Raw genomic sequence first — 9,549 nt, forward strand, 5'->3', positions numbered from 1 at the left:
TTACAAATCTTAGGTACAATCCGTACATCGTATCGTGATCGTGTGCAATTTACAAAGACGTTATTTTAACAAAGCTATGTTTCCAGGATATGCTGGTCATCATAGTTCATAGTTGTGAGGTCAAGCTCCAAACGTATAGATGGTCAACCAAATTTTATCTCTAAAAACCGGCCACGCTCAGTGTAGGGTTCCGTAGTTTTTCGTATTTTTCTCGAAAACTACTGAACCTATCAAGTTCATAACAATTTTCCTAGAAAGTGTTTATAAAGTTCTACTTTTGTGATTTTTTTCATATTTTTTAAACATATGGTTCAAAGTTAGAGGAGGGACACACTTTCTTTTCATTTAGCAGCGATTATTTCCGAAAATATTAATATTATCAAAAAACGATTTGAGTGAACCCTTATTCATATTTAAATACCTATCCAATAATATATCACACGTTGGGGTTTGAATGAAAAAAAAATCAGGCCCCACTACATGTAGGGGGGGTACCCTAACAAAGCATTTTTTTCCACTTTTTATTTTACCACTTTGTCGGCGTGATTGATATACATATTGGTACCAAATTTCAGCTTTCTGGTGCTTACGGTCACTGAGATTATCCGCGGACGGACGGACGGACAGACAGACATGGCGAAACTATAAGGGTTCCTAGTTGACTAGGGAACCCTAAAAAAGTATCAATATTTTAATTTTCTATGGGAACTAAGCCTTCGCCAAACAATTTTAAGTGGCATGCCTCGTCGATGATTCCGTCAACGCCAATTAAGGTTTAGGATGGCACTCGTTTTATGGAGAAAAATATTCGGTGAACACTACATTTTTCAAATTAGCCGCCTTTTTTATGCTTTGGTTAACCGTCTCTAGTTCAAATATGTTGAATACCTACATATTGACACTTGAGAAAAAGTGCCTAAACTAGATGTCGACAAAGTCCAATATGCTTGCGTTTAGTTCAATATACCTACATAAGTATTCATTTTTTTGTGTAACTTCATAGTTTGTAGGTATGTATAATTATAAGTAAAAAGTTTCTTAAAATGATTTGCTATACCTATTACATACAGAGATATTTATTTTATTTGATGTCTACAACTGTACTAGGGATTTTGCTGGTGCTCTACAATGAAGCATAATATTCCATTGGACTTATATTAATCGCGAAACTTACTGCTGGACATTATAGTGTTCTTATAGTAAAGCTATGATATTATTAGTATTCTTATATTCAAGTATTGGAAATCTGAGATTCCGTTATATAGAAATGAACAGTGATTTGCAAATTTTTTTTTTTTTTATTTGTGTTTGCTTAAGGATTTGTTAGAGTTTTTCACCCATATTGCCAATCTACTTATAAAGCTTGTTTGCCCCCTCACGTGGCTGTAGCTTGTGAGGCTGGTTGTGTGTTAAGTAATCCTCGTAGCCAACGCTGATGAGTTTGCTACGAGGATTAAGACACGCCACAGTGGGATTCTGTTCTACTTACATACACACATGCGTATAATCACGCCTGTATCCCATAAAGGGGTAGGCAGAGCACATGAACTACTAAGTTTTAGTGCCACTCTTGGCAAACAGGGGTTGAAAGAAATCCAAATTGTGACATTGCAGTGACAGGTTGCCAGCCTCTCGCCTACGCCACAATTTAACCCTTATCCCACAATTCCCACATTCGACTTCGGCCGGCAACAGACAGACTTAAATTTCATAATCTTAAAAAATCATAATCTTATGAAATCAGATCGAGTGCACGGATTCCCATACAATTTCGCAACTGTCCACACACAGTCTAATTTTTTAAGATTATGATTTTTTTCAGATTGATCTGACAGATTGCGAATAATTTGAATTTTAAGAATGTGTGTAGCAAGGCAGTCAATCTTATTTTATAAGATTATGATTTTTTAAGATTATGAAAATTAAGATTGTCTGTTGCCGGCCTTCCACGACACCCACGGGAAGAAAGGGTGTGGTGAAATTCTTAACACCACACGGGTAACGCTCACGAACGATTACGTCTTCGAGAAGTATATCACAGTTCTGGTGGCATTTATGCTCATGTGTTAATATTGATATGATTGAATTCAATTATTTATTTGATAATGATAGAATTTAATTATTTATATCATACATATATTATTTGCAAGATAAAGTAAATATTAACATTATTAGCCATAATTAATTGTAATAACCAAAAATAATAATGCTAAGAAGTTAATTAGCATGCCGCGCGCATTAGCAGGGTTAAGGTAGTGGTGATCTCTTAACGCTATTGTCATCTGATGATGCAATATATTCGGCTAGTTATTAAAATATACCATTGATTAGATCGATAACAATCAATATAACCGATAAGTATTATAAACATTATGTTTTAATAATGATGGTGGGGACAGCAGGTGACTTTCGTAACTTTCATTCAAAGATTGCCCTACGCTTGGGTGGTGATTTTTTCGTTGTCGAGATATTTGAAATGGTTGGAAATGGCAAAGTACGAGTATTGATTTGTTATGGTATAATAGGCCAGTAAAAATCGAATTTTCGAAGAATTGCTTCCCAGCGAGCTGCAAATTATTGCCTTTATATGGTTTAAATGCGTGTAATCCGAATTTGCACCATTACAGGAGTTGTGGATTTTTTTTTGCTTTTTCTTCAGTTCTTCGTTTGTATTTCGAAAAAGTTTCGTTTTGTGAAATTTGCTCAACCAATAAAAGTTGACCTCTTAGGGCCACTTGCACCAACGAAAATAGAGGGTTAACCCAACATTTTATATGGAATTTGACAGATGACAGCCCACTAACCCTGAGTTAAGTGGTTGGTTCAAGAGGGCTTTATTAGGATTCAAAAGTAAATAAGTAAATTTGTTTTCAAAAGTAAATAAGTAGATAAATTTGTTTTCAGTTTCCCTTTAAAGTAATTTTCTTTTCAGAAGTTATTAAAATAGTTATTTGTTATACAAGGGGGCAAAGTTGTATTTTAACGCCGAGTGTGGAATTGAAAAACGAGCAAGTGAAAGGATTCTATAGTTGAACCACGAGCGAAGCGAGTGGTTCGAGAATAGAATCCTGAACTTGCGAGTTTTTTAACACACGAGAAGTAAAATACATTTGCACCCGAGTGTAACAAAAAACTTTTCCCCTCACTATAGCGAAGAAACTACAACGCAAAAAATACGTTTATCAGTGCTTCCAGTAGTTCCACAGGTGGTAAATCATCTTTATTACTAGATTCACCTACTTTTATAAATTTTACAGCAGTTAATTTGACTTTATTCAAGGTCAAATTACTTTACCCACTAGTGGATAAAATGTGTTTTTACCCGCTGGTATTAAAGGACAAAACACGTGTTTCCGAGCTAGTGAGGGAAATAGTTATTTGTTATACAAGGGGGCAAAGTTGTATTTTAACGCCGAGTGTGGAATTGAAAAACGAGCAAGTGAAAGGATTCTATAGTTGAACCACGAGCGAAGCGACTGGTTCGAGAATAGAATCCTGAACTTGCGAGTTTTTTAACACACGAGAAGTAAAATACATTTGCACCCGAGTGTAACACAAAACTTTTCCCCTCACTATAGCGAGGAAACTACAACGCATAAAATGCGTTTTTCACTGCTTCCAGTAGTTCCACAGGTGGTAAATCATTTTTAGGGTTCCGTAGCCAAAATGGCAAAAACGGAACCCTTATAGTTTCGTCATGTCCGTCTGTCCGTCTGTCCGTCTGTCCGTCTGTCCGTCTGTCACAGCCGATTTACTCGGAAACTATAAGTACTACAGTGATGAAATTTGATGGGAATATGTGTTGTATGAACCGCTACAAAATTATGACACTAAATAGTAAAAAAAAGGAATGGGGGGTGGGGCCCCCATACATGTAACTGAGGGATGAAAATTTTTTTTTCGATGTACATACCCGTGTGGGGTATCAATGGAAAGGTCTTTTAAAATGATATAAAGTTTTCTAAAAAACATTTTTCTTAAAGTGAACGGTTTTTGAGATATCAGCTCTCAAAGTCGTAAAAAGTATGTCCCCCCCCCTCTATTTTTATAACTACGGGGTATAAAATTCTAAAAAAAATAGAGGTGATGCATGCTAATTAACTCTTTCAACGATTTTTGGTTTGATCAAAGTATCTCTTATAGTTTTTGAGATAGGTTGATTTAACTGTAATTTTGGTTTGCTGCTACGGAACCCTTTGTGCGCGAGCCCGACTCGCACTTGGCCGGTTTTATTATTACTAGATTCACCTACTTTTATCAACTTTAAATCAGTTAATTTGACTTTATTCAAGGTCAAATTACTTTACCCACTAGTGGATAAAATGCGTTTTTACCCTCTGGTATTAAAGGACAAAACACGTGTTTCCGAGCTAGTGAGGGGAAATAGTTATTTGTTATACAAGGGGGCAAAGTTGTATTTTAACGCCGAGTGTGGAATTGAAAAACGAGCAAGTGAAAGGATTCCATAGTTGAACCACGAGCGAAGCGAGTGGTTCGAGAATAGAATCCTGAACTTGCGAGTTTTTTAACACACGAGAAGTAAAATACATTTGCACCCGTGTGTAACACAAAACTTTTCCCCTCACTGTAGCGAGGAAAGTACAACGCAAAAAACGCGTTTATCACTGCTTCCAGTAGTTCCACAGGTGGTAAATCATCGTCATCACTAGATTCACTCACTTTTATCAATTTTAAAGCAGAAAAAATTACTATATTCAAGGTGAAATTACTTTATCCACTAGTGGATAAAATGCGTTTTTACCCGCTGGTATTAAAGGACAAAACACGTGTTTCCGAGCTAGTGAGGGGAAAAATATATTGTAACTTTAATTTTCATAATTTCTGTTACGTGATGATGAAAATTAGAAAACGCTGTTTTATCAGTCTAATCTTTCAAACATTTTAATAGTAAAGTGGGATACATTTTTTCTTTTACATCGAGTTGTCTTTCTTTATCCACCAAGGGAAAAAATAGGGTGTCATAATGTATCTACTCCTTCTGGGGTGGCGGGAGCAAACTTGCGTTTAGCACCAAAATGAAGGTACAAAGGCAAAGACGATTTCTAGCTTGCTGTGAATTAATCCTTTAAAACGCTAATTTGGTATATAACAGTAGGTAACACTTAAATTCTCGCATTTTATACACATTTTTACACCATATTTTAAAATTGCAAAAGGGACTTAATCGCGTAGGTAGATATAATAATATAACTAAGTATGTTTTAGTTACACTAAGAAGGTTAGTGTTGAAAATAATAAATTGATACATACGCGCTTAAGTCCCGTTTGCAATTTAAATATGTGTAAAAATCGTGAAAGTTGAAATAATTCTGAAAAGTGTCGGAAAAAGGTAAAATAATGTTGTTTTATCGCGTTCGGCTTACTATTACTTACCTGTCTTGATTCAATCATAGAGTCCTTTACTCCGTTCAAGCTTCAACGTACGTCCTCGCCGTAGATATTTATTTATTTATTTTATTTTATTATCCACACTTTATTATCCATATGTTATTTTGGTCCCTTGTGACACAATCTAGGACGTGTATTAGTGTATCGGCCCTGTATAATCTTACGTAGTATAATGGCGCCAAATAATAATTGGAGCTAACATACTTTTTAAGAATATTTAAGTGCTATTAAAAAAAAATTGGGACACAAAAATTATGTAACACCTATTATGTTAACACTTTTTAAAAAGCAAATAATGATTATGAATTATTAATTCAGTAATTTCGGAATTGTGTCACCCGCATATTCAGGACATGATGTGTGACTGACAACTATTGATAATTTGATATTTGAACAAAAATATAGTCGACAGTGTTAGATTTTGTTCTTCATTTATGGTTGTGAAAAAACCGTTATGTCCGGTTCGAAGGACCACTTTTTTGCCTCATACCGACAGGCATACTTGCTTGTCGGTATCAGCAAAGAGAATCGAGTATTATAGAGTGACTGTCGAAGTAAAATGTGTAATCACAGTGCATAGACTGCCATCTCTTGACACAGGCTTAAAACTTTTGAACCTCAGTTTTGACAATTTGGCCCATATTCTTGGCTTGATATGCTTTAAAATGTCAAATATTAATATTAGCGCCATCTAGCTGATTTCTCTTTGGTAGGTACTACGTACTATGCCTGAATCCCTAAGTGTGTTATCATTTCACTGTTATGCTTTTGAACCTTTTACAATTCATTAAGTCATCCCATTGTGATTTGTGATATTGTTTAATATTGTTGAAACTCTCCTGCCGACGCCGAGCAACGGCTGGCCGGAAACAAAAACTAAGATTTTAGCTTTACACTGGTCAAAAAGAGAAATAAAAAAACAAAGTGTGATGTAAAGCTGCATTTTTGGTATGTTATTTGGGGTCCTTGGGGGAATGTAGGACTATATTTTGCAAGCAAAAAAATGGTGTGCTAACTTCGTAATTTAAAAAAAAAAGTAAAAAAATCAGACTTTTTTTGGTATTTGCCGTTTTATTAAAAAACTATGCATTTTTGGTCAAAAGTTGCTTTGTAATGTTGAAAGCGCATTAAATTACAAACAGTTTGACATATTTTGTATCAATGTCCGTCAAATATTTTTTGAGATATGAAGCGTCGAAAAAAGAACATTTTTCCCCTTTCTATGAAAATATTCATTTTGCTAATATTTTGAGACAGATATCAGCAAAACAACTCAGGCTATTACATAAATTGTTAAATAAAAATGTAGAAAATTTCACTAGCTTTCATTTAAGCCCAAAAGTGTGCCAGTTATTTAAAAAAATAGGATTATATCGTAAGTCTAGTATAACTGGATCAGAAATAATCGGTGGATGGTAATGGCCAAATGGGATAGTTTACATATATTTACAGGTGTAGCGGAGAATGAATTATGATTATTTGGGGGCTGTTCAAGTATTACTCAGACACATATTTGCGTATATCAAATCAACATTTATTTAGTTAGTTAAGTTTACGGTCAAAAAGACCTCAGGATCGACGCTTGGCGGAAAAAAATATTTACGAGTAGAAAACCCTCATTAATTGAATCAGATTGTTCCGAAATTGTTCTTGTACGGACTGGTTTTTAAAGCATATCACTGAGGGTCAATAACATCGATGCAATCTCACGAGCGTTGTCGTTTGTCGTGGACGTGCCCGAATCATAGTATTCTCCGTTTAACGAAATATCAGTACATAGACTACATAGTATGTGTTGTATTGCACGCGCAGGTCTCTCACCGCCGCGCAGGTGTAGTCGGACCATAACTCGACAGTATACACTGAGGAACAGCTGTCTTTTTGCGCTGTCACTAGTTTTGCGTTGTCACTACATTTGGCGAATCTTCTAGCCAACAGGTTTGCCCTTACTGCGGTGGCTCGCCTCTGCCTTTCTATGTCCTCCTGGTCTTTTAAACTGGACAAGATGTGACCAAGATATCTGACTTCGTGTACTCTCCGCAATTGAACTCCATCAAGCAAAAGAGGTGGTACATGTGTGGGCATATGTGCTGCCTCCATGAGCATAAATTCAGACTTGTCCGGATTGTATCTCCATGTTATTCTGGCTGGCGTATCTCTCGCATTCTGCAAGTATCTTACGCATAGCTCCCACAGATGGTGCTAGTAGGACCATATATTATCGTCTGCATATGCGATGTGATTTATCATTTGCCCATTGATGGAGCAGCCAACCTCGGTACTGGTCAAAGCCTGCGACAGCCCATCCATGTACACGCTGAAGAGAGCCGGAGACATACTGCCTCCTTGTCTCACGCCACAGTTTAGCCCGCTGGCTGTGGACAGAGTTGACTTCCATCTTACTACGTTCTTCTGCTGGGAATACCACTTCTCCAGTATCTTAATAATTGGCGTGGGCGCTTTCCGTTCCCGTAGTTTATTCCACAGCAATTGGTGGTCAAATACAACTCAAGTGGACTTTCTATCACTACAGGAGTTGTGCCATCAAGATGCAGAACCAGGACCCTCAAAAAGGAAAAAGTAAAATGTAACTAATTCTGTTTTATTTTTCTAATTTAGGCCACTAGGTGAGTGTTTTATTGTTGTATTATTGTGTCGACTTTTTGTATATGTTATACTAACAGGTAGTTTTTAAAATATCCAATAATGTATAAGTACTAACCATTATGGGCCCTTTGTTGTCTGATATAACAAATAAATTAAATTAAATTAAATTAATTTACTAAACTTCAAAATTTTACTGTATTTTATTTCTTCATTAGTAATAGTCAAATCGATGCAAAGTTAGCTTAGACAATTTTATCAGATAAACGGATATCAAAGAAAGTAAGATCGAATAGATAACACTTTCAACCTAAAACTTTTAGCGTAAACTAATACCTTAACCAATCTACCAGACTCTTGGCTTCTCTATTTATAGATTTTTTTTTTGTTTACCAAAGTAACTATTCTTCTTACTGACTTTTACTTGCACTAAAACTAAAGCAAAATAAATTTATACAATGTTGTATTGCAATATATATCATATCATGAAGTATTTTGCAGATATTTGTCCAAAAATGTTGGCAAAACGCTACATTTTATAAATGCGTCAAAAATTAACCTTTTTTGACGCTTCATATCTCGAAAACTATTTGACGGACATTGATAAAAAAGATGTCAAACTGTTTGAAATTTAATGCGCTTTCAACATTACACAGCAACTTTTGACCAAAAACGCATAGTTTTTTAATAAAAAAATAAAAACCAAAAAAAGTCCGATTTTTTTACTTTTTTTTTTAAATTACGAAGTTAGCACACTTTTTTTTTGCTTGCAAAACATAGTCTTACATTCCCCCAAGGACTCCAAATAACATACCAAAAATCCAGCTTTACATCACACTTTGTTTTTTTAGCCGATTTTCATGTAAGATTTGACCGGTGTACTTAGAGTAGATTTTCGAACGATCACATCACTCTGCCACCCTTGGCCGTGCCTCATATTGGGCATTTTCGCGAAAAAAGATTCAAAAACTTTTTTTCTAAAATAGGTAAATTTAATGTTTTTCCTACTCAGAATCACGAGCCCTTTCGATCGTACTAGGCGAAAAAAAGCGTCCCAAATTTAATTTTTCCACTTCGTTACCATTTTTCAAACACTTTGTACAGATGTTACAAAGTGGAAAGTACCTATGCAAAGTAATAAAAAAAAACTGGGACCATTTTTTTGTTTCTCGTTTTTTTTTACCTAGATCGAAAGGGCTGATTGATTCTGAGTAGGAAGAACATAAAACTAACCTATCTTAATTTTTTTTGTGATCCTTCTCGCGAAATTGCCCTATTACGATACAAGCGCGGAAAAGAGAAAGTTCGAAACGAGGGGCGAAACGAGGGAGTTTTTAAATCGACACGGATTATGAATTTCCTGTGCACAATCAAATGTAATTTTGCTGTTAATTATTTTAATTGATGGCCCTGGCTCGATATGTAGCTATCCAAAATCGCATTTATTGCTTAATTATTATTCATTATTTATTATTATTTTATAAATAATTAAAAAAATTAAATATTATAATGATCTATTATTTAAGGATTAAGATG

The sequence above is a fragment of the Leguminivora glycinivorella genome, chromosome 3 (genome assembly GCF_023078275.1).
Source record: "Leguminivora glycinivorella isolate SPB_JAAS2020 chromosome 3, LegGlyc_1.1, whole genome shotgun sequence".
Classification (NCBI taxonomy): Eukaryota; Metazoa; Arthropoda; class Insecta; order Lepidoptera; family Tortricidae; genus Leguminivora; species Leguminivora glycinivorella.